The 24857-nt window shown below is 49.9% G+C and overlaps 1 protein-coding gene and 1 long non-coding RNA gene across 5 annotated transcripts in view; both read right to left on the bottom strand.

Moving 5' to 3' along the window:
- The window catches only part of EPHB2 (EPH receptor B2), a 107866-nt gene that overhangs the window by 43522 nt on the left and 39487 nt on the right, over positions 1-24857 (bottom strand). The gene's annotated exons all lie outside the window — the stretch shown is intronic.
- Positions 14571-17723, bottom strand: LOC146542895 (uncharacterized). Its single transcript, XR_014887928.1, has 2 exons — positions 15388-17723; positions 14571-15293 (listed from the first exon to the last, which is right to left on the bottom strand). It is a non-coding gene; the product is annotated as an uncharacterized LOC146542895 (long non-coding RNA).

The raw sequence follows: 24857 nt of genomic DNA on the forward strand, positions 1-24857 counted from the left end.
GTTAAACCTGGGAAAGGTGTTGTGAGTATCTGTGTTACAGAGAGGTGAAGGTGGCTCTGCTTCCAAAATGATAGCAGTGTTCCTGTATTAATACCAATTAGTGACATGCAATAAAAGCAACATACATAATTACTGCAGTCTGACCAAACTGGGCTTCTAGAACTCTTTTCACATGCCCTTAAAGCATGACCAGCATTTTTGGCAACTTTCTTCATCCCCATACAGAGAAGGCAACAAATAACCCTGCAAAATGAGAACATTTTGGTGTGACTCCTCTGCAGCGTTCTGAAATCACCTCAAGAGACAGTAAATCACTGAATGGCAGCACTTTAAATCCACGCTGTTGGTTCTGAGAAATACTCTTCCTCAGCTCTCTTTGTCCATCATTATCTCCTGGCAGCCCTCCTCCACTCAAGCAAGGCTCTGAGTCTTACATCCCGGCCTTATCTTCCAGCCGCCTCCCATCTTGTTGTGTGGTGGAGGTCAGGCCAGCTCTGTAGGCCCAAGCTGTGGGGTGGAGGCCAGGATGACTCCATAGGCCTGAGCCGTTGGGTCTCTGCCATCTCCTTTCTCCTGCATGGTGCTTTTGGGTCAACCAGCGTGAGGGCAATTGGGAAAAACAGGAGAGTCAGCCCTGAAGGACAGGGCATGAAAGGAGAGTCCCCTCCACCAGCACTTCCAAGTGTCTGCTGCTCACAGTGGGTGTGGGGTATTTACGACTTTGTCCAACCAGTTTGGAATTTCACCTCTTATTCTTTTCATGAACCGTGCCTCTTTCTTTCAAAACAGACAAAAATAACTCCTGCACTTGGCAGTAGAGTTGGCTGCTAGCTCTGAAAAAGACAGGATCTTGGACCTGTAGGACCAGCTCTCAACGCTCATCCTTTGTGGGACAGCCTTCCCCTGGGCAATTCCTCCAATTTCCCTCCTGATAAATGTAATTAGCAGCCCACACAGTTACCTCATACTTGAGATAAGCAATTAATCCCATTGCCAGGTGCTGTCACTGCCAACGACAGTGACAGCGTTTGGAGAGCAGAGAAAAGAAATGCAGCAGGGAAAATGGGGTTAAATGAGATTAACTGAAGAGGAACACAGAGCTCAGCCGATGTGAATTAAAGAGTTGTCAATAAAGTAAGAATGCACAATGCAAATGTTCCTGATAAACCTACTCATTCTCCAGAAGACAGGAAGAGAAGCTGACAGCACAGGCCTGGAAAAGCATCTTCCAATTGCTAACAGCTCTTAGAAACAGATCGGAATGGACCAAAACATCTCTCCAGCACACAGCACTGTTGCTCCTGCCTCCCTGGAGAAGATGCCAAGGCTCTGAAACACACCCTGCGATGCTGCTCCCCAGCATCACTCTCCAAGCCACCTCATCCTTGTCCCAGCCCAGGGACAAGGTGCCCAGAGCACCTCCGGACACAACTACCTTAGAAGTGTTTCCAGCAAGGACTTCCCCATTGCACTCTGCATACTTGCAGCTCACCACTGGCTGCCTGGTTTAAGAGGAACGTGAATCAACTCAACACCTCTAGTTTCTAATCCCTCTTTGCAGACACTTCATGACAGCCCTGAGGCCACATGAGATGCACTGGGATGGTACTGAGTGTGCACAGCCTGCAGGTGGGATGCACCAGCTCTGTGGGTGAGTGCAGAGGCACCACTAAGTCAGCATGGGGGTGCAATGGGACCTTAGGGCTGGGGTGTCACAAAGGTAGGGAGAGGCAAAGGCGGAGTAGAGCGATACCCTATTTGGGAAGCAGGGTAGGAAGGCCCTGCAAGGGAAAACAAATGGCCCCAGCCTTTTAGCCAGGATACCCTAAAACAGGCTCCAAAGAGCAAGAGAAGGGATGGCCAAGAAATTCAGCCTTTTGGACACCTCTGTTGCTGGTTATCCTGCAGAGCCTGGGCACTTATATCCCCCTGCTCTCCTGCAAGGGCACCAGCACGCTTCCCAGGAGGGAGTACCTTCATCCAAACCCCTGCAGCTCTGTCCCAGTGCCAAACCCTTGCATCTCACAGCCTTCATGCCAGGAGCTTGCCAGTAAATCCCTGCTGCGGAGTTCACAAGGTCATCTCCCTGCAAGCACAGTGAGGAGTTCAAGCATCTGGCTAGACCACCACACCTGTGGGCACGCACACCTGCAAGCCCCCCTGCTCTGGGAGGCACATCCATCAGTTGTGATGGGAATTTAGCTGTCAGTGAGAAATGCTTGGAATTTCTTACCTGCTGCTCATGGTTCAGCATCCCTGACCTGTCAGGGGGGCTCTTAAAGAGAAATGGAAAGCTCTCCATCCCTGCCTGAGCCCAGGGGAATGGGGTATTCCCAGTAGCTTCAGATTACGGATGGCAAGGACCACAGACTGCTAGAGCAGACAACCAAGAGTCTTCTCTACTCAAAGGGCAGTGAGGCCTGGCACTGCTGCCCAGAACTATGGGTGCCCCATCCCTGGAGGTGCCCAAGGCCACCTCCATGGGGCTCTGAGCAGCATGAGCTGGTGTGGGGCACCAACCCACAGCAGGGGTTGGAACTGGGTGCTCTTCAAGATCTCCTCCAAGCTAAGCCATTCTATGATTTGATCCAAAGGGCAAGCTTGAGCCCCAAACCTTTCAGGAGCTGTATGTTCACCAAGGGCAGCTGCCAGTCCCAAAGACATTCACAGTGCACTTCCAGAGGCAAGCCTTCCTGCACAAAACTGACATTAAGCTAAGAGTTCACAGGTCAGAAGCACTTTGGATCTCTTTGCTCCTGCAGATGCCTGAAGAGCATATTTGTACGACTGAGGTAAGCAGTCAGCAGTGCTCTCCTGAATGGTACTCCAGTGAAGTAATTAGAACAGTTCGGGTGGAAGGGACCTACAAAGATATCAAATCCAACTGCCTGATCACTTCAGGGCTAACCAGAAGTTCAAGCACGTTATTGCTCTGAGCACTGAAGGAGCTGTGGGCATCCCTGTTCACTGCAGGGGATTTGGACCAGATGGCCTTTAAGTGTCCCTTCCAACTCAAACCATCCTATGATTCATATCCAAATGCCTCTTGAAAGTCCACCAGGACAGGAAGGTTGGACACTGCTGGTCTAGGAGAGCTCCCATCCCCAGCACAGTGGGTAATTTAGCGTGCTGCCCAGTAGTGAGCAGTTTTAACCCCCAAACCTTATCTCAGCAGCCTGTCAGGCATCTAAGAACCCAGAGCTCGAGGTGCTGGAAAACAGCATTGCCCTGGGAGTCACGGGCTGATCTGCATGGAGTGACGCCAGCAAAGCCAGACGAGGTGCCAAACCACAACGTTGTTTCTGAGCAGTTACGTGCTAGCAGATGTACCAAATGCCATGTTCTCCTTATTCATCCTCATGTTTTCACACAGTGCAGAGTATGGACTGACACACGCTCCAGCCACTGCCTGCAAAACTGTAGGGTTGTTTAGCTTCTGCTTTAGACTCCTTATGTTACAGCCATTTATTTTATCTTCGTATTGAAAAATATGCTTTCCAGAAAGCAGAAAGCATGTCCTATCTCACGAGATGTAAACACTGCTGTGCTATGCACTGAAAGACCGGTTGTTCAAGCAGTCAGCCCGTTTCCTCCAAGTGGTCTCCAGAAGAATTTAGGACTTTCACATTCTGTTACTTTGTTTGGTCTTGTTTAAATGTTTCCCAAAGCTTCTGCCTGGGAGAGCTCTGCCTCCGGAGGGTGGTATGTTAACCATTACGGGAACGGCTCCCAGCCTTTTAACACAAGGAAGAAGCAAACTGAGCGAGCAAGTGGTGACATCAAAGTTGCACTGATGGAAAACCCCTAATCCCATAAACCCTTCCTGCTTTAATTGGTGTTAAAACAAAGATAATCTTATCTCAGCCCTATAAAAGAAGGTAGAGGATGCACTCTCTAAAAGCCTCTCTAAAAGCGCTCATAAACTTGACAAACATTCCATGTTTAGAGCCCAAGGAGAATGGCTTTAATCCTAAAGGAAACATGAAAGCAAAAAGGGAGCTTTTCCTGGATGAGAGCCCTTCAAGTGGACCTTCCACTCACTGTGCCCTTCAGCAGTGAGCCCACGGAGAGCTGAGCCAAGAGGAGCAGCTTTAGGTCAGGAGTCCCAAAACCAGGGGCTCCGAGGGGTATCCCCTCCCCAGTTCAAAACCATCAGAACTCTGGCACCATTTCCACATTGCTCTGCCTGGACCCCGGCAGTGCCCTCCCACCCTGCAGAGCCCAGAGGGACACAAGAAGCTTTTCCAGGTGGAGATGGGCAGGAAAGCTCAGAGCGGGCACGTTTCATTGTTCTGTTTTAACACAGCTTAGCACCCAGTTTAGACAAGCTTCCAGCCCAGCCAGCTGGTTAAGTGCCAGCACCGCTTTCCAGATGACAACATTGTTCTTTGTCAGCAGTCGGTGCTGAGTGGAGCTGGCATAAGGGCTGATTAACAAGGCTTAGTTATGGTGGTTGAAATCACTGAGGATGTAGGTCCACAGTTAACTTTCCAGCCCGCAGCAAGCAGGGAAGGGAGGTCACAGTGCCCAGGGCAGCAGCACAGCATCCACCTCTGCTTTCCAAAACACTTTATAGGCTGCTTATGTATTTATGAAGCACCAAACCTGCATTGTGGGTGCACTGTCAGCCTGAGCCGAAATGATGCAGCACTCTGACACTTTGAGATCCACCTGGAGCACTGTGCTTCTCCCCAGGAGCTGACATGCCCTCCTGTCAATGCAGCAGCCCATTGCCACCCACACTTTCCTATTCCAAGCCCCTGAATGCTCCTCCTGCCCCCTGCTCAATGGATCACCGTTTCCTGGCTGCAGGGATGCATGCACAGCGAATGGGATTACGCAGACACGCTGCTGGCCTGGAGGCAAAAAGAGCCACTTCTAACAAGAGCACAGAGGTCAAACAGTCATTTGTAGGCACAACTCAGGGAGCAAACTTGGGTTTTCACTTTTCTTAAAGCGACAGACTGCTAACTCAAATGGCAGTGCCCTTCTCCGAGGCAGAGTCCGCAGGAGCTGTCACCTCACGGACCACAGAACCTCAGCTCCCTTACAACGTCCAGCTGTCCCTGCCACCTCTGATTCACATATATCCAAACAGGCACATTTTTGGCCCCCGTGTGCCTTCAAGGCTTCCCCGGTGACCTGAGCTGCAGTAGATGCATCTGGCAATGACCCACTACAGAATGGCAGCGTGTCATGGGGCTCACCTTGCACACAGACAGAAGGGGACTGCAAGGGGACACCATGGGGACAGAACTCACCAGATGTTTGAGAAACACACCCTGGGTAGACCTGCATAACCAACGGTCCCAAACAGCAATGAGGCTGGTTGTCAAGCTTGTCCTTTCTCTGGTGCAACAAGCTTTGAACCTGCAGGTTTTGAGTCTGCAAAAAACTGCAAAAAAAGCAAACTCACTGCGCCTCAAGTCAACCGATCTGCAGAAAAGTTGTGGCTCAGCTGAAAGCCCTGCTGCAAGGAGAGGAGGATTTACACACAGCCTCCCCTGCATGGGCTGCATCAGCTCTGAGCCAGGGCTGGAGAAGGGAAGAGAGGAGTGCTTGGAAAGCCAGGGCGACAGTGAGTCATGAGAGAGGGTATAAATGGAATTCTAGTGTCTATCACTGTGTCCATTCGTGTTTATACAGTCTGTCTGTCTGTCCAAAGCATTATTTAGGAGCAGTCAGCTTGCTATCTGAGTCCTGCAGATGAAATAAAACACATGAAGTATTCTAATCGGCAAGATTCACGATGGGGAGAGGTGATTTTTTTTAAAACGTGCTGACTTGAGTGCTGGAATGTTTGGAAATGGCAGGATTAAAGCTACTCGAGCACCCCCTCCTCACCCCCCCAGCCCCCAAGCTCTCCCCTCCACGTGCGTCATCACAGCATCTGCAGCACACAATCACGTGCCAGCTTTTCCCCACGTGCAGAGGACAGGCAGGGCATGGGAGCACGCTGGCTTCTGCAGTAACAGGCAGCTGTGTGCACGTAGGCTATTGCTGATCAGTGCATGAGAGATCAGCAAGGCGAAAAAAGAAGCTCGCTAGGAGAGCTCTTTCCCTGCATTTCACAGAATCACTGAATGGCCAGGGTTGGAAGGGATCTCAAGGATCATGAATCTCCAACCCCCTGCCACACTTGGGGCCACCAACTTTCACAATCAATACCAGCCCAGGCTGCCCACGGCCCCATCCAACCTGGCCTTGAACACCTCCAGGGATGGACGGGGATCCACAGCCTCTCTGGGCAGCTGTTCCAGCACCTCACCTCTCTCACAGTAAAGAACTTCCACCTGACATCCAACCTAAACCTTCCCTCCCTCAACTTAATACCATTTTCCCTTGTCCTGCTGTTATCTACCCTTTCCAAGAGAGCTGACTCCCCTCCTGTTTGTAGGCACCCTTTAGGTATTCAAAGGCTGCAATGAGGTCACCCCACAGCCTTCTTTTCTCCAGGCTGAACAAGCCCAGCTCCCTCAGCCTGTCTTCGTAGGGGAGGTGCTGCAGTCCCCTGATCATCTTTGTGGATCCTCTGGACCCTCTCCAACAGCTGTCTGTGTTTCTTGTGCTGGGGGCTCCAGACCTGGATGCAGTGCTGCAGATGGGGCCTCACAAGAGCAGAGCAGAGGGGGACAATCACCTCCCTGTCCCTGCTGGCCACCCCCTTCTGATGGAGCCCAGGATCCCATTTGCCTTCCAAGTTGCAAGAGCACACTGCTGGCTCATGTTCAGTTTTTCCTCTATCGAGACCCCCAGGTCATTTGACAGATGTTTTGCAAAAACCAGTCATAGAATCATTAGGATTGGGAAAGACTTCCAAGATGATCTAAGTCCAACCACCAACCCATCCCCGCCATGCCCACTAGCCCATGTCATAGGATCATTAAGGCTGGAAAAGACCTCCAAGTTCATCCTGTCCAACTATCAACTCATCACCACCATGCCCACTAACATGTCATAGAATCATAGCATGATCAAGGAAAGACCTCCAAGATCACCCAGTCCAACCATCCCACTCACAGAACTGTAGAATCATTAAGTTTGGAAGAGACCTCCAAGATCACCAAATTACTGCTTCTGCTCTGCCAGAGCAGATTTGGAAGCCAACACACAATTGCACCACTTGCAGGATTCAGAGATTCCTCCCCAAAATGATATCCTCTCCCAAATATTTCCCCATCCTCTTCCTGCCTTCCTAGAGGAATGCTCAGGGAGTAAAAGAACACAAAATGAACCAAAGCAATTCGACTCCATCTCATCTCCATTGACTATTACTGCTGAGAGCAGCGACTACTTTATTATCCTGCTTCACTCCAAACTGAATTGTGTGGAATTAAGAATATTTATCAGGTTTTCTCCCAGAAATCTCCTTTCACAGCAAACCCAGGAGGAGACAAAATTCTCATTACAACCAAAAAGTAGGATAGGAAATTGTCACAGAGGAGAATTATTTCTTCCCTCTTTGAAGCTAACTTCAATAAACAGGACTTTTCGAAGGGAAAACAAGGAGAAAATCTTCCCATTCCAAACAAGCCATGGCAATGGCTTGGAGACGCAGAACGCAATGGGACTTTTGGCACATTTGGTGGAAAAGCTGAAAAATAATTATAAGAAAAAAAAATCAAACTGCTGGGTACTTTGGGTCACAGTTAGGAACAGCAATCGGGAGGTGAAGCAGAAACCAAATGACTCGGTTTTAATGAGGGTCTCTGCTGTTGGCATTGTCTCTATGCTCAGTGCATCACTCCAGTAGGAGTTCTGTGCAGCACTGGTGGGTACGAGGGATCAACATCAATGAGCAGAAAGGAGAGGTTGAACCCAAGGTCTCCTGATTCCTATTTCGCTGATAACTTTCTCTGTAAGGATGCTCTGATGTAGGAAAAACAGCCCCAAATAATGACCTGCCTATATCCATCAGGAGGAGTGTTGTGCGTCAACCTGAGGCCAAGCCTACTGAGTTTGGGGAGAAGACACAGACAGGAGGAGGCAATTTTCAACAGCTCATACTCCCCTTATATGGTTTTATCTGTATCCATCAAAATGCACCTTCCACACTTGAAAGCTTTTCTCCACCGCTTTTCCTTCTAAAGTAGAGGGACCTGGGAAAGAAATTCTCCGTTCTGACACAAAAAGGAGGGAGGTATATAATGAACATCACTGCATGTGCAGAGAGGAGGATCACTGCACAACTGCCAATTCCTTAAAATTTTCCATTCGTCCCGAAAGTAGGAAGAATATCTGCCAGCAGCCCCCAGTGCCAGCCAGCATTAGATAACAGTACCCAAGAGCTTTAGCAGTCAGCCAAGGAAAACTCCGTGATGCAAGCGCTGAAGTTTATTAAACCAGCCACAGAGGGACTGTTTCAGGGGACCAGACAAACCAATAATATTGTAGCACATGATTTTTAAGGGTAAGAGATACTTAGCTTGATCCTAACTTTATAAAGATGATGGCACCACTGGTAGGGGCATTCAGTGGAAGAAATGGTACCAAGTTCCCATGAAATATGCTCTTTGTATGGTGGGATTTCATTCACAGGGGCTTGGATTACTGGTTACTCTGCAGAGTGGGAGCACAGGCACTCAGATTGCTGGTGAGGGTGACCATCCTCCCAAGTGCATCCTTGGTACTGAGTGCCACACTGGACAAACAGAAAAACATCCACACGTGTCTGGATGGGAAGCATTTGGAGAAGGGGATGTGGTCAGAGAAGGTTTTTCTTCAAGGCTCAAGGCATCTGGAGCAATTCCAGGCAGGCTTGGAGCAGGACAGATGGCAGAGCCCCATTAATCCAAAGCTCAGGAGTGCACAGTTCTCGGGGATGCTGCCAAGCTTCAACTCTTCACAGATGAGCGTGGCCCCTAAAATGATGCATTTGAAAGGACTTGTGCCCTGCCTGGTGAAGGAGGAGCAAGAGATGGGAAAGCAGAGCCAGGTCGCAGTACTTCCCAGCCCATTCCTGGTAAAGTCCTCACTAATGGAGTGTAAAACCCCAAACATCCCATCCTGACACATATGTGCCCTTCTTTCTAGCAGGGTGCACGCCATGGCTAGAAAACGGTGCAAAGGAATTGGGTTATTATTGGGTCCACATGGGAAATACTTGTGCTCTAAACCTACTGGCCAAGGAAGGAGCAGTGCCAGCTGAGCTGGTCCCAGGGGGGCTGTCCTCCAGCTGTCCCTGCTAACATGCACATCATGAGGAGATCTCACATAATGCTGTGCATCTCTGGTTAGAGACTCTCTGTGCAGTGAATGGTACAACAGCCTCATGGACCACACCGTGGCTGCACCAAGATGGGGAAGGGCCAGCAGCTCATTATGCCATAAAACAAAGGAGATGCAGGCAAAACACCATATGGAAGAGCACTGGGCAGCTACTGATGTGCTCCTCCCCTGTGACTGTGCTGGGCCACCACCGCTGCCCTGCCAGTCTGTCCCACTACAGACAGTGCCGTGGTACTGGAAACCAGTCACAGGACTGCTATCTCTGGTCTAGAGCTGAAAATTAAATTAAAACTGCGACAGGGACAGTTAATTAAAGCAGATTAGTGTGAGACTAATTAGGGACGCTGACACTGCAACCATCAAGCCCTGCGTTGTTAATTAGCTGTTCATTAATGTCAGCTCCCTGTTCAGCACAGAAATATGAACTGTATTATCTCCTGGGCTTCACCGCGCAGCTGCGTGACACTGTCCCCTGTGCCACCACAGTGCAAAGCCACTACAAGAGGGACAGCACTGCCCTCATCTCAGCAGTGTGCCTCTGGTTGGGACAGACACACGGCTGAAGGCATACGAACAAAGCCAAGTCAATAAACGGAGCTGCTTGGTGTGAATTTCCATCAGCGTAAGAAGGATAGGAGCAAAGAGCTGTTCCCCAAGGAGCACACATGGGAGTGCAGGGAACACACGTAGGGCTGCGAGGTGCACAGAAGCAAGCATACGCAGGTCTATGGAGAACACTCATGGATTAAAGGAGCACGCAGGGCCTGGATGTGGGTCTAGGGAGCAGACAAAGGGATATAATGGAGCAGACTGTAGGGGATATGCATGGGATGTAAGGAGAAAACACAGGGCAGCAAAGAGCACATGCAATAGGATAGGCAGCAAAACTGAGTCTGTAAGTAGCACACAGAATGTTGCAGAGAGAAAACACGGGGTATAAGGAATACCTTGGGGCTGTAGGGAGCACACATGCAGGGCAGAAGGGAGCACAGGAGCATCGTAAGGTGAACACACAGGCTTTAGGGAATGCTAATGGACTGGTGGGAAGCAACACTGGGGCTTGCAGGAAGCACACGCAGGCTGTAAGGAGCACCAACAGGCTGTAGGGAATACAAACAGGCTGTAGGTAGCACAACCAGACTGCAGGGAGAAAAGAAGGCTGCAGAGAGCACACGTGCAGGCTGTAGGAAGCACTCATCGAGCAGCACACAGCACACGTGGGTCTGCAGGGAGCACACAATGATTTGTAGGGAGCATAGATGGAATGTATGGAAGGAAGGGTGTAAGGAACCTATAGGAGCTGTAGGAAGCCTATATGAGCAATAGGGAGCATATAAAGCTGGAGGAAACAGAAATTTCTAGCAAGCACACATTGGATTATAAGGACCACAGACTGCAGCAGGAAGCACAGGTGGCCTACAGGGTGAAGACAGAGGCTGCAAGGGAGCAGACATGAATGTAGGCAGCACAGACAGGCTTTAAGGAGAACACTGGGGCCCAACAGTACCTCTTGGGCTGCTTCCATTCAGCAGCATGACACCAGTCACCAACACCATGCATGGGGGCTGGATGCACCCAGATCCTGTAAAATCCAGCACCAACATCCTTCCTTCCCCAGCTCTTCAGTGCAAATGCAGGCAGCCTCCTCCACCCTGCAGGGAAAGCTCCTTGATCGCAGAGCACTCATCCACACAAAGTGTTTCCCAAATGCATCACAGCTGCCAGGCTGAAACAGCTCAAAAACCACGCAGCCACCCAACCTCCAAGCTCCAAACACAGTGACACTTCCAACACACAAGCATGCATGCTTTCCCTTCAGGGCCAAGCTGCATCTCACATCTCACCCTGGAAAAGCAGCGAGGATGCTCACACTTTCTCTTCTAACCTGCATCCTCCTCCAGCTCTGCCAAAGCCTCTTTGCATGATGCATCCATTGCCTCTGCAGAAAAAAAAGTGCCTGGTGCAAACTGGTGGTGGGGCAGGAGCGAAGGGAAGACGTCCTAATGGGAAGCAATCAGACGCCACCGCTTCTCCTCCCCGAGAGCGTATTTAGAGCTTTCAGAAGGAAACAAAACTTGTTTATCTTAGTGCTAATCAATTTATAGCAATCAAAATAAAACCCATTAGGAGCCATTCCCCGTTTGAGTTTCAAAGAGGCTTCTGACCCCAGGAGGCTCTGAGCTGATTGATTAGATATTTCTGACACTAATGTGTGTCTTCCAAGGGTCCAGTGTGGCTTTAATTCCTCTCTCCTGAGACCCTGATTGTGTGTTAACATCTGTCAGCCCCTTCCTGCACTTAGGGGAGGGGAAATTCATGAGCATACTGAGTTGCATGGCACAGCTGGGGAGAAGGCAGCATTTGCTGGCTTAAACAGCTCCCACAGATCCCTTGGGGCAAATAATTTGCATGATCCTTTTCTCCTTGGGCAAAAAGCTAGAGAGCACCAAGAAATAAAATGCAGAGTGGGAACGGCAGGTGGAGTGGCTGGAGAAGCTCAGGGCTGGGATTTTGGCTTCTGCATCCCAACTTTGCATCCTGGTGTCCTCGGGCAAGGTGCTCCCCATCCCACGCGGTGGAAGGAAGATGGAAATAATCAACCCAGCAATGGAGGGATCCCATCACTTGAGCTGTTTAAAGCAGGGCTGGAGAGCAGCAGTCACACTGCCTGGCAGACCGCAGAGCTATGGGGTCAGGGACAGACGCTGGATGTCTCCCAGCACCACCAAAGGGTCATTGCACTGCTGGTGAGGGCCAGGAGGCCAGGCTCGTTCCCACAGCCTCCTTTTCAGGGCTGCAAATTCATTTGCTGCCACATTGCTTTGTTCAGTGCAAAAAAAAAAAAAAAACCCTCAAAACAACGAAGGGTGGATGTGTGTGTATGCAAACACGTTCAGGCGAAGTGTGTATGCGTGGTCACGTGCCTCCGCAATGGGGAGATCGATCAGGGGACAGCACAGGAACAGCTTAATCCCTCGCTCACTCTTCCATCCATACAAAGGAAAGGGCTGGAGAACAGGTGGGAGGAGAGGGGAGAAATCTGTCCCAACAAAGGGCATGCAGGAAGGGCAGCCAAGGGTGCTGGGAAGCAGTCCCTGTGCAGCCAGCTGGCTCCCAGCTGCCTCCATGCAGCCCCAGAGCTTGCCCTCACCTCTCAGCAGAAAGAGCCCCTCCGTGGCCTTGTTGAGCAGCACTGCCTCTCACTTTCAGCAGATTAAAGTAGCTAATCTGGTTAATGAAAGCAGATCAGCCTCAATGAGCCGCGGGCTGGAGGCTCACTGCGAGCTCGGGTGTGCAAGGTTCACACTCTTGTTGGGTGCTGCGGGCTTGGCTCGGCAAATCACAGCAGACGACACGTCCTAAGGAGACTCCTGGCTCTTGCAGGCTCAACCCCTGGGCCAATGGACCCCTCCATGACTTGTGAGGCTCCTGGGACCACAAGCTGTGCTCAGCAGAGTTCCTCACTTCCATCCAGCTCTTCAGTGAAGGCCAAGTGCCCAGAAAATGAACCATCTTGTCTGACATACTCCAAAACATGGAGAAGTCCCTCTTTCCTCATTAGCTTGCTCTAGTGGTTAATCACTCAGAAACACATGCCTAATTTTTTAATTTGTCTAGCTGCAGTGTAACCCTCCTGGTTCTTGTGATGCCTTTCTCCGCTAGATTAAAAAGCTCTTTAGAGTCTGGTATTTCCTTTCAGTAATCATCTCACCTCTTAATCTTCTTTTTGAGAAGCTAAACATATTGAACTCATTCAGCCTCTCATGGAAGGGTATTTTTCAGGGCTCTCAGGACCACGTTTGTATTTCTCTGCAGCACTCTACAGGTCTATTCCTCATATCCCTCTTGAGCCACAGAGAGTAAAACCAGCTGTCATGGGCAGCAGCTTGCAGCTGGCTCCGCAATCCTGGCACGCTATATGTCACAGGACAGGATTTTTGGGGTTATCAGGGACTTCTTTGGCCTCTCCTGCACACCAAAGGGCCGTGCCCAAATGTAAAGCAAGGTACCTGTGGCTGTGTGCAGTGAGGTCTTGGGTGATTGGTGATGGGTAGTGAATGGCGACGTACAACCTCTACATGAAACTGTTTTTTTCCCAAAGCCCAAGCTTGTGGCTGCTGTCCCTTCTCATACAATCTGGCATCATCAGTGGAGTCTGGGCTCCATCCTCTTTCAACTGTCCTGCACAGAGCTGTAGCTTTGATTAGATTCACTCCACTCCCTCCACCTCACTGAACTCTCCTGTGCCCAGACCCAGCCAAGAGCGGAGCAGCCCTGTTAGTCCCAGCTGCACAGAATCATAGAATGGCTTGGCCTGGATCATCCATGAATCATCAAAGATCATCCATTTGCAAGCCCCCTGCTGCAGGCAGGGTTGCCAACCACTAAATCAGGCACCAGATCAAGCTGCCCATCCAAGCTGGCCTTGAGCACCTCCAGGGATGGGGCATCCACAACTTCCCTGGACAGCAGTGCCAAGGCCTCACAAACTGCAAAAAATCACCATCCAGCCAAAAAAAATCCCAGCATCATGATGCACTCCCTAGCAGCATCCAGAGTTCAAACCCACCAGCCACTGCATAATGAACGAGTAACACCTCCACTGGCACACACACTCACAGCACAGGATAGGAGCACAGATGCTGAGGATGCTGCTTGTTGGGGAGCTGGAATAAGGAGTGCCCCAACTGGGCAGGTGGCACAGAGTGAGGCTGCGTTGTCTCCTGACCTCTCCACATCAGCCAGGTTCACCAGAGCTAAAGCCACTCTCAAAGAGTGAGCAGGAGATAATATGACAAATGAAATTCAGTGGTGACAAAAGGAAACTAATGCACTTGGGGAAAAAGAGCCCTAATTATACAAACACAATGATGGGCACTAAATTAGCTATTAACATGCAGGGAGGAGATCTCGGCAGCACTAGAGATAATTCTCTGAAAACATCACTTCAAAGCCCATCCATCATAGAAAAAAAAAAAAAAAAAAAAAAAAGAGAGAGAGAGAGAGAGAGAAAGAAAATGTAAGGAATTATTAAGAAAGGAACCCAATCCAAAACAAGAATGCTATTAAGCCGTTGCATGGAGCCACATTTTGAACAGTGTTTGCAGTGGTGGCCACCCTTAGCCAAGGTCATGAGGAAGATGATAAAACTGATTAGGGATGCAGAGCAGCTTCCATATGGTGAGTCTATCAGATGAGGACCTTCTGTTCGTAAAGAGACAACTCAGGGAGGTATATAAAGCCATCCGTAACATAGCAGGCACGAATGGGAAAAGATTGCTTTCCATTTTTTACAGCGTAAGAATACAGTGTCAAAAATATATTAAAAAAAAAGCCTCATGCATAAAACAAAGGATGTATTTTTTAACACGGCACATCATTAAATTGCATAACTTACAGCCACAAGACAGCACAGGCACTGAGAATATGAACAGTGTGCCAGAAGACAGGAGGAAGCAGCACTCCATCCATGCCTTGTTTCCCTTGCTGTCTGAACAGCAGAGATGTTTGCAAACTGATAAAACACCATGATGTTTCTGGAAAGATCTGAACACACAGCGTGCATGGGAAACTCTCTGGCAGAAACCTCCTGGATGTGTTTGGTCTGCACAGAACTACCAAACTTTACTCTGCTGAGCCACAGCTTATGGGCTAAGAACAGCCATAGTCAACCATGACAGCAGGAAGGTCTGCACTAAGGACCATGGATTGTGTCCAGCATCCCACAGACATCAGTGCTGCAGCCACAGGAGTGTAAGCAACTTCAGATTGGCTCTGAAGCCCTGGGCTCACATGCAACAGGTGTCTGACCCTGTGCATCCCGCACTGAGCATGGCATCTGTATGCGCAATAAACCTGTTCTAGGAGGCTGCTCTAACCCTTCATTGCCATTTTTCTCCTGCTGGCCTTCAGGTGTCTTCCGTTGAATCAGAAGCCATCCCAAAACAGATCAAAGATGTCCAAGGAGAGCTGTTTAAGGAGAAACAGCTTCTGGGCTTCCCATTTGTAGCGAACGTTTCCCTTCGTGCTCAGCCCAGTGATTAGTGTTCACCAGGGAATCGGAGCTGCAAAATGAATTTGAGAAGACAGAGCAGTGTCAGACTGTTAGTAGCTCAAAAAGGATCTTAGCTCCCCTGAGCCTGAATACTGAGCACTTACCATTCAGGCCCCAGCAATGGATTTAACAACCAAACGCTTCAAAGGCATGCAGTGCCCTGCCTGCTAGGAACTCCTGCTCCGATTCCTCCCGGAGGAGACCATTAGCACCTGAAAACAGAGAAGCCATGCCCTTGGCCGCAGCATCTGGGGTCAGATGCTTCCCTGCAGAACAATGCAAGATCCATAGGAGAGCTGGGGCTACGAGACAGCTTCACGCACAGCCACTGTGCTCAGGCTCATATTTTTGGAAACAGCATCCCAGAGGATTGCTGTGGATGCTGCTTGTTCTCGCGCCAGCCCTCACTTGGCTGCCTCTGAGTTATTCAAGCACAGAAAGAGGGGTTATTGGTTGCAGGAGGTTTCACATTTTCTCTGAGTTCAGGCAAGAAAGTGCAGATTTGGCCTGCTTGGTGCAGCTCCTGCAGTGAGGCAAAGCAGCCTCTTTAGACCAGGATGCAAAGTCAGGGCTAACTTAGCAGAGCACTACTTAAAAGGAAACACAGAGAGCTCACACTATCCGCTCAGCCCTAGCAAGAGATGCCTTTGCTGCAGCCCAAACCTCTCCATTGTCATCCACTCTTCCTTTGTTTCTCCTCACTCTTATGGCAGAAGCCCTTCTTGCTGTGAATGCCAGCACCGTGCAATGCTTGGAAGGCTGGACATGGCCGGGCGGCATTGCTGTGGGCTGCCCTGCAGAGCTTCCCATGTGCACCTCAGTATCACTCAGCTGCCTGGGAGCCTCCTTCCCTTCTGCTGCTCGCCAGCAGTAATGCTGGCAATAACGAAACCTCTGTGCGTCTCCAGGGAAGCGGGACTCTGAGAGGGGCACAAAGACTCCCGCAGCTGTGTGTTTGCAAACAACCCAGCCGAGCTGTGAAGAGGGGCTGAAAGCAGTAATTGTCTTTAATTAAAGGAGGTTGGAGGCATCTCAAGCTTTGACAAAAGACATTCCCAGTCTGCTAGCAGCTCCAGCACTCAGCATTGCTGCAGCCACAACCAGGCCCACGGGCTGCAACTCGGTGTGTGACGGCACAGACATGGGCAGCAGTGCCACCAGCCACCACGCAGCAGGATGATGTATCCCCACAACAACAACTCCGGTGCTTTGCAGCAACCTGAGCCACGTGTGCCCACGTTGGGAGCCTGCAGCTGCCTGGAGCTGCCCCCAGGTTAATTAATCCTTCTTGTTAGCAAGCTGCAAGGCTGGTGTGCTAGCTCAGGTTCTTTGCCTGTAGCGCCTGGTGTGAGGGTGCCAAGGCAGGGCCCGCTGCCCGCAATACTCTGCCTCCTCCCCCCGCCACGCGTTTGCTTTTGGCCTTCCAGCACGGTGTGCAGCAAACCATGGCTCTGGTTTCCATGGAAACCCCATCTCGCTCCCCCAAAGTGTGTGCGCACGCGGCTGGGCTGCGGGTCAGGCGTGTCCTGCTGGCACGGCCCCAGCGCTGGGGCCTTCCCCTAAACCCCCGCTGCGACCCTGCCCTGACACAGCCCTGTGCCATTCCCTTGGGCTCCGTCACTGTCACCAGAGAGCTGAGCTCAGCACCGCCCCTCTGCTCCCTGTGAGGAGCTGTGGGCCATGAGGGGCTGCAGGCTGCCGTGGGGCCTCTCCTCCACCTGCTTTGCTCTTGGCTCTACAACCCAAGGGACTTCAGCCCAGGCCTCCAGGGCACACTGCTGCCTCACATACAACTTGCCATCAACCAGAGCTCCCATATCCCTTCCTGGGGGCCGCTCTCCAGTCTCTTGTTCTCCAGCCTGTACGCAGAGCCAGGGTTGCAGCATCCTAGGTGAAGAATCTGGCAGATGCAGTTGTTAATTTTCAAACCCCACCAGTGACTGGTTGCTTTCCCAGGCACAGTTCTTCCCATGCAACGAGCCAAGCTGCTGGAACAACAGACCCACAGAACCACTGAAATTGGAAATGACCTCTAAGATCATCAAGTCCAATCATTAACATGCCGGCAGGAATTTTGTGAAGCTGATCAAGAGGAACAATTCTAGGAGGGAAAGCAGCTTTGCAGAGACAGACATGGGGATAGCTATCCCTCTGTTCCTCTCTATGATTCTATTATAACTGCCCTGCAGCCAGGAGCTCCAGAAAGTCAAGCTCTGCATATGGGCAAACCCCTGCTGAGGTTCCTGCTGAGGTGTGTAGCATCAGATACACCCAAATATCATCAAAGCCTTTGAGCGTGCACGGATCACGTGTGAAGTGCTTGCACAGAGGGCTTGATGGATCCCACACGTGTTCCCCATGCACGTATTTCTGCCTGGGAAATCCTGGAAAGAGCAACAGCACTCTGATTCAAAAGAAACAAAAACAAACTGGGATCGGTTCCATCGGAGCCAGACAGCAAAAAACCTTTCCAAAAGCAAGAAAAAGACCAGTTCTAATTATAGGGTATCCTGAAGATACATACACTTACGTTTGTCACTCTATTTGCAAATTAACCATACTCGTGGTGACAACACGATTAAGCAGTAGCATGATAGAGTTCCTCTTCTAGCCTCCTAATCCTCTTTTAGAAATCAGAGCAACCGGTGTAAGAAATAAATGGAGGTGAACAGGGCTGCCCTGCCATTTGCAGTGCCACAGACCTTTTGCAGGTCCTCAGGCTAGGATTTGCTTAGCAGCAGCTGGAAGATCATGTTTGAGAAAGTCTGCAGACATTTTTCCTACCAACAGCTACCACCTCTCGTATTCTTCAGTCGGTGCCACAGGTCCATTCCCAGGGTGTAAATTGGAAGTAAAACACCGACATTATAGCACGGATCAATGATGGAGCTGACGTAAGTGATGGTAATGGCATAACCACTGTACTTGTGAAGGTGACTGAAAATTACAGGCTCCTCCATATGAGAGGAAGGGTGGAGAGGCACTGCATGCCATGAGGCGCACTGTGGACTGCAGGTAGCTCTGCAAAGGCAATGCAGTGGTGAATTAAGGCATTTTTTAGTCTGTAATTGGGGTACACAGCAGGTAACGGTGAATGAGAAGCCTATCTTGGTGTGAGTCATTCCCCAAATGTTTCAACTAATCCTCTTTTCCCCACTTTTACCATTCCTGATTTATTAAGTAGGGTTGCACACCAAAAGGGCCAGAATTAATTTGTCTCACTCCATAGTGTGTTACCAGGAAAAGTCTGCAAATTCAAACCCTTCCTATGCATTTATGCCTTCAGCTCTGGGGATCCTCCAGGTGCTGGTTGGTATACAAGAGCAGTTCCAGCACCTCGCTGGCTCTGCAGCCTGAGGCATCGCCTCCTCCCTCGTCACACCTCCCTGCAAACCAAGCACTGTGCTGTAGGCACCTGAGCCATCTGTAAGACAGCACACTTAAGCATCTAGAAGAAATGGGCAGCTAATTTGCCAGAGCAATGCTCTTTATCATGGTTAGACCAATACGTGTCTGGAAAATTGTCACTGGTGCATGAGGGATACAGAAAAGGGGAAGAGTGGCAGCGCTCACAGAAAGAGTGAATTGACACCGAAATGCCTCAAGACAGATCAGCATGAAGCCCACTGAGACCCCTGGTTAAGGATGTGATGCCAAACAAAGCCTTATGCCCAGCCTGTCCCTTGGTGATCCACACACAAGTATTTCAAGCCAGAATCCACACACACTGCACAGCCCAGGGTGGTGCAGACGCTGTGTTCTCTCATGAAGGACAGGGAGAAAGGTGGAACAGCGTGATGGAAACCACTGGCTGCTGTCTGAAAGCAAACATGCCTGTGATGCTGCACAGACCACTTCCACATCTCTGCAGAAAACCTCCTGGAGAGCTGATGCCATAAAAAGGCAGATATCGTGCATTTAATGGAGTGTGCTGTTTGCTGTTTGACAAATATTATCTGCTGCTGCAGCCGCTTCAGAAGTCACCACCATCTCTTCAAAAGCCATCCAGACAGGGAGAACTGCCATTTGGAGAAAAGCACCCATGTTACTCTGGTTTATGGGCTGCACTTTAATTCTCAACCATCTCGAGGGTTTGTGCATTTTGATAGTTGGAGATGAATAGAGCTTTTATCGTGTGTCAATACACTGTTCACTGCTCCTGCCTCCTGTCACAGCTGCAGGTGTAACAACCACAGTACTCCTGGGATCGCTGTGTTTGGAGCAGAAATTGCTATCTTTGGTTTCAGGCTTAACAACTGTCTTCCTGACCACAGGATTTCCACGATCTCTGAATGTGACAAGAGTCTCAAAGTGCAAAACAACCTTTTGTTGTGTGACAACACCCCCCGACCCGTCCCCACCATGCCACTGACCACGTCCCTCAGTGCCTCATCTCCGTGGTTCTCAGATACCTCCAGGGATGGTGATTCCTCCACCCTGCTGGGCAGACTGCTCCAACGCATCGCCACTCTTTCTGAGATTTTTCTTCCTAATATCCAAGCTATTGTAATGCTGCACCGCAGTGGCGTGTGGCTTTGTGCTGCAACACAGTGTGGTGCCACAGGGATGCACACAAAGCTTCAGAGCTGCTCTCTGTTCTGCAAAGGCTGCAACAGTCAGAGCTCCTTTGGCCAGATGAAACCACGAGAACTGGGTTTTTGCAAAGTCTCCGGTTCTGGTATAGGGAGCAAAGATAATACGCATTTACTGTAAACTGGAGGTAAACTGTCCTAAATCCATAATCCCAGGTTGCCTCCAAGGACCGCAGGATGATGCTAGTGTCATTTTAACCCACCAAACAAGGAACAGCTCTGTCTTTGAGGACCAGGCAGGCACTGGGGCTGCTGTATACCTGGGGAAGGACTTGTGTTGAAGCTTCCCAGTGCTGAGGTCTGAGGTGCTGGCTCAGGGCCTCTTCCGCTGACAAATGCACTCCCAAGGCACTTACAGCTCACCCAAAGCATATGGCACCGCTCTGCAGTCCCGCCTCGCAGCACCTGGTGGCCAGATCCCACATCCCTCCCTTCCTGTTTGCTCTCTTTTTAACACCCTTCAAGCTCTTATTCTCTTCCTTTCCATTCTTAGACACCGGTTCCCCAAATGTCGAGACACGACGGCGATGCAGGGCCGGCTCAGACGCACTGTGCTGCTCTCACAGCTCTTCTCCTTGTTTGCACCGCGTCCTTCACGCCGCTCTGTCCTGATGGTGCTTCAATCACAACTCCCACTCACACAAGGACGCAGCCCTGCTGCTCAGTGTCACCAAATCCCAGGTCTCCTTCAAAAAGCACAGCATGCAGAAGTGTGCATTTCGCTCGGCCAACACTAATTTCACCTCGTTTGAAGTTTGGTCTACATAACACAGCAATCGTGTTAGCTATGAAACACTTTGATTCCATTTCCTAACCTTTATGGGCACTTTTATGCATACTTTCCAGTGATATACTATGTTGCTAAGGCATATGGGGAACAATAAAGAGTTTCCCTGGAGCTAATTAAGCTAATCATGGTTTCTAGATTAAATTTTCTGTACGTTTTCTACCTTGTGCAGCCGAAGTAAAATAACAGTTCTCTTACAGAGTGTTCATCTGACATCACCGACTTTAAATAAGTGGCTCTCTATGCAGAGGGAATGTCTGAGGGTATTTCCCAAAATTAAAAGTTAAAAATAATCCCTTGGTTTTGGCCCAATTTTCAAACAAAAAACACTATGCTCAACACCAGCATTTTTTTTCCAGTCTTCCCTGTGTTACAGACAACAAAGAATATCTTCTGCTTTCCCCACAAAGATTCTCCATACTTCTGAGCCCATAGGAAAGGCCTTTTTGCCCCCTCAGATCTCTCAGCTCCTCCATTCAAGCTAAAAACTACCGGTCCAAGCACCTTCTATTTATTATATGTTAACAGTGAGTGAGGAGCCTGGGCCAGAATCCCAGCTATTTATTCCAGTTCCTGTTAATGTTTACCAGTTTTCTCAGAAAAATAAAAATAAAAATAGGAGGCCTATGAGGGCAAGTGAGGAAAAGCAGGAAGAAATTCGGCTCTCCAGAGGAGTCAGTGCAGTTATTCCCAGCTCACATGGGTGTAGCAAGAAGAGGAATGCAATGTTTGATCCAAAATGCTGCTTCATGTGCAAAAATAAGTGAGGGGAAATTTTCTCATCTTCACAGATGTGAGCTCCATGAAAACCCCTGTGTTACTACAGGGCTCCAGGCCCTGGGCACAGCCTGTGCACGTGGAGGTGTCCAATGGGACCACGCTTTTGCATCAGTTGTGAAACAAAGGCATGGGTGATGCAGGAGCAGAGGGAAGCCACAACCTAAGGGAGATGAGTGCACACTGCACAACTCCACCTCTCTCTCTGAGAATCCTAGGGATGGCTCCCAGAGGGTTTTGCTGGACTTGAGATACCCACTCCTTCTCTTCCAACACTGGAGCTGAGAAACCCCTCCCTTCTTCCAACACCGAGCCTGAGATATCCATCCCTTCTTCCAACACTGAACCTCAGATATCCACCCTTTCTTCCAACTCTGGACCCAAGAACTACCCATCGTTTCTTCCAACACTGGCTTGAGAATTACCCCCCACTTCTTCCAACACTGGAACCTCAGACACCCCTCCCTTCTTCCAACACTGGACTTGAGAACTAACCCTTCTTCCAATTGTGGACCTGAGATACCCATTCCTTCTTCCAACACAAGACACAAGAACGACCCATTCCTTCTTCCAATACTGAACCTCAGATACCCATCTCTTCTTCCAACACTTCCTCAGCACAAAGGACAGAGAGAGGTCCCTTACAGCCTGAGAGATGCCACTGTGTTGAGCCACCTGGGCACCTCCTTGCCAGGCCATCACCTCTTGAGGCTTCGGACCACCAGGAAACAAAAGCCTCAGCCCCACCTCTTTGACTCCTCCTTGCCCTTTTGGCTGCCCCAGCTCAACTCCAATCTCCAGATGCCCAAATGGGATGCAGAAATGTACAAAGCACAGGTTGGCATTGCCTCTGCTGCACGGTGCACCAAACAGGCTTGGGGTGGTTAATACAAAGCAGCTACAATCCCTACCACAGCCCTGACTGGATTCACAGCGTGGAGGGGTCAGCAAGTAGGGTGAAGAATCAGAGCAGTGGAAAGAAAGGCACCTAATTCTTGCTTTGCAGATGGAAAGGCAGCAGAGGGAGAAGGCCCAAAGAATAGTATCCACGATGACACAGAGCCACTGTGGGCTGGGAGCATTCAAATTGTCAACAACCTTGTAGAAAAGGCAGACAAATTCCTGTTTTGTACTTGGGAAGAAGCCAGGTGATGTAATCATCTTATAGGAGGATGGTGAAATACTTTCCATTCCAGCAGTAACTCAAGATGTTAAATAGCAGCTACTAAAGTTAAACATTGTTAAATCAGTATGTCAGGACAGCATCTACCTACGAGTTTATGAAGAGTTGGCTGAGGAACCGGCAGACAGTTAATGTTCACTTTCCATATGCCATGAAATAGTGCAATGTTTAAGAGATGTAGGAAAAAGCTATTTGTTAAATGAGGCAGTTTGGCCTATTTTAGGACTGCCACTGCAACACGGGTACCAGTCAAATAATGATGTGCCAGCGATGGGATTCGGTCAGTGAAGGATTAAGGGAACGCAGTAACAGCAGTGCCAATCTATGTATATTTATGGAAAACAGATTAAGGCAAATTAGCCTCACATGGTTTTTGATGCAATTACAAGATTGGTTGGGAGAGGTAACAGCGTTAATGCAATGCACCCAAACTTCTGAAAAGCATTTCCCTTGGGAATGCATGATATTTTGATTCAGAAATTAGAGGGTCTGCAGACACTGTGGCACATATTCAACACATTAAAACTTGGCTAGCTGATGCTGCTATGGTCTGAGATCTAAGCGGGGAATACACAGAGAGCAGGTCTGTTTCTACTAGAGCCAACAGGTTTGATTCACAGCTCTGGGCTGTTTAACATTTTTATCAGTGACCCAGAAGAGAGACCAAAGTGTTCCTAATAAAGTTAACTGGTGACATGGAAGTCGTAGTATGGTACACACTGAAGATGGTGGTCACTGACACCCAGCAATCTGGATGGGTACAAGCAAGCCACATGCATTTCAATACAAACACATGTCAGATCATGCCTCCTGGGAAAAGGATGCAGGCCACAGTGGTTTTCCGCTCATAGTCCTGCTGCAAAGGATGAGGTCCTGCCCCAGCAAACAGCTGTGCAAAAGAATACAGCCAAAAACCATCACCAAAGTGATGGTTTGGACGTGAAGATGGTATGGAGAAATGTCATGGAGCAAGGTAGCACCCTCTCCAGCACTCAATTTCACTGATCCATGGCATGGAGGCTCTGCCAACTGGATGGCTGGGGAGAGCCAAAAAGCTCTCAGCACATAGAGGGCAGAGGGTCAGGGATTACCCTTAAACAACCACAAGTATGGGAACAGAGGCCCCGACGGACACAGTTCACTGAGGTCCAAGTGCCAGGCAGCAGGGGACAGGTAAGGAGGCAGGAAGACCACTGGAAGCATTTAAGATAACTCTCCTCTGGAAACGTTTATATCACAATTGGCTGTATCTGCTCTAGCTCAACTAGGAATGCTTCCTGTAAGAACTGAATTAACCCTAGGGCCTTACCATTTATTGGCTGGGTCCTGCATTATCTGTGGAGGCCCAGAACCAAAGCAGGCATGGAGCCACAAATAGCTGCTTACCTTCAAAACATCGTGTCTGTATGGGACGTGACCGTAACACAGTGGGAACACACCCTTCACAGAGCCCACATGAAGGTCCCATACCTACAAGAACCAATCCAGACCATCTTTTGCAGCCTCTGACAGGGATGGCTGCCCCATGCACCAGCTCCAGCAGTAATTCCAAGGCTGTGCCTCTGCCTTTAGAGCTGGACTGAGGCTCAGTCAGTGCTGGGTTAGTGGAGATGGACTGTGGGGTCAATGGAGATGGACATCAACATCCTCCATCCCAGCTCTCCACACCAGGGAAGGAGCAGGAGTAAGGCACCTTGCTATTGCTCTAGCTCAGAAACAACTGTGACCTTAAGAGACAATGCTATGGGTCTCTTACACCACCACCTTCTGCAGTACAGAACCATCGTCAAGACCGAGGCTCCCCATGCTCAAAGGAACACAATAAAGAAGAGGCTGCCCACTGCACCAGAAGTCCACTGGAGCTGGAAGAGAAGCTGGAGATGGAAGCAGAGCTCAGCAGCCAGCAGCTGCCATCCCCGAGCAGGCAAAGGCAGTGCTCGACTGCCGTCCAGCTAAAGAGAGAGAGCAAGGAGCACAATGGCTCTGCCTCCTCTGTTGCGGAGCAGAGCCAATGAATAAGGGAGGCAGAGACAGAAATGCGCTTAATATGCTGCTTGGGAGGGACGGGCGGGGGAGAAGGGGGGAAGCAGCCAGACAAAGAACAGGGGGATGGAGAAAAAAAGATGCAGGCAGAGAGCAAGAGAAGGTGAAGCATGGGAGCAGGAGGACGGGGCTGGGCAGTGCGGGGCCCCCGGCAGCGCAGCGGGAGGAGCGGGGCAGGCAGTGTGCGGCCGA

Source organism: Meleagris gallopavo, chromosome 23, assembly GCF_905368555.1.
Source record: "Meleagris gallopavo chromosome 23, MGAL_WU_HG_1.1, whole genome shotgun sequence".
NCBI classification, from domain to species: Eukaryota; Metazoa; Chordata; class Aves; order Galliformes; family Phasianidae; genus Meleagris; species Meleagris gallopavo.